The 873-nt window shown below is 47.8% G+C and overlaps 1 long non-coding RNA gene across 1 annotated transcript; it reads right to left on the bottom strand.

Moving 5' to 3' along the window:
• Positions 1 to 175: 175 nt before the first annotated feature.
• Positions 176 to 569, bottom strand: LOC108525207 (uncharacterized). Its single transcript, XR_001884230.1, has 2 exons — positions 457 to 569; positions 176 to 289 (listed from the first exon to the last, which is right to left on the bottom strand). It is a non-coding gene; the product is annotated as an uncharacterized LOC108525207 (long non-coding RNA).
• Positions 570 to 873: the final 304 nt, after the last annotated feature.

Here is an 873-nt window from a genome sequence, read left to right as displayed (position 1 = left end):
CCTCCCCTCTCCTCCCCTGCCCTCCCCTCCCCTCCCCTCCCCTTCTCAGAGGCCAAATAGGCAGGGTGGGTGGAAAGTGACGGGGGAATGGTAATGTTTGGGGTCTGGGTGATGAATAGGGAGAACCACTGCAAGTCCTTTCTGTGGACTCCCCCATCCCGGAGAAACCCCAGTACCGGAGTGAGCAGATCTTCTTTGCTTGGAACAGGAGCAGTGGTAGGTAGCTGGGGATGTCTCAGGATTCTCTCAGTAGCTTCTCTCAGATTGCCAGATGGAATGTTTGCAAGTGCTGCCAAGGAAACAACAATTTCAACCAATGGGAAGCATAGCCTGCATGTTTCTGACTGCTTATGTTAATAACAGAGGGTAAGATGGGAGGGGGTGAGGGAAGGAGGGGAGAGCCAATCACAGCAACTGTCTGACCGCAATAATAGGACCAAACTGTGGTAGCCATACCTAGCTTCTCTTCAGCTGAAGATGAGCTTGCAGGGCCATGCCAGGAAGAACAGTGGTGATAAGACTCATAGCTGGTATGTATTGGGCATCCCTATGATATGCCAGTCACTGTGTTAAGCCTTCAGTGTCTGAAGTCATTTACTCCTCACAATAGCATTATGAGGTAAGTATTAGTATTTGCATATTACAGTTGAACAGACTGAGGCACAGCAAGTACTGTCCCAAACTCAAATCCAAAGCTGTCTGACTTCATTGGCTGAGGTTTTACTTTTTCATTTCCAAATTCTGAGGTTAGGACTTCCCATGTGTACTTCATTGCTTTGCAAACCAAAAAGTTATCTGAAACAGGTCTCAATTTACCAGTTTATTTTGCCAAGGTTAAGGATGTGTCTGGGAGACAGGTCTGTGCCTTTCTCC

This window comes from Rhinopithecus bieti, unplaced genomic scaffold (assembly GCF_001698545.2).
Source record: "Rhinopithecus bieti isolate Rb0 unplaced genomic scaffold, ASM169854v2 scaffold_19456, whole genome shotgun sequence".
In the NCBI taxonomy this organism is placed as follows: domain Eukaryota; kingdom Metazoa; phylum Chordata; class Mammalia; order Primates; family Cercopithecidae; genus Rhinopithecus; species Rhinopithecus bieti.
The sequence above is the reverse complement of the archived record's forward strand: the minus strand, read 5'-3'. Positions and strand labels throughout refer to the sequence as shown.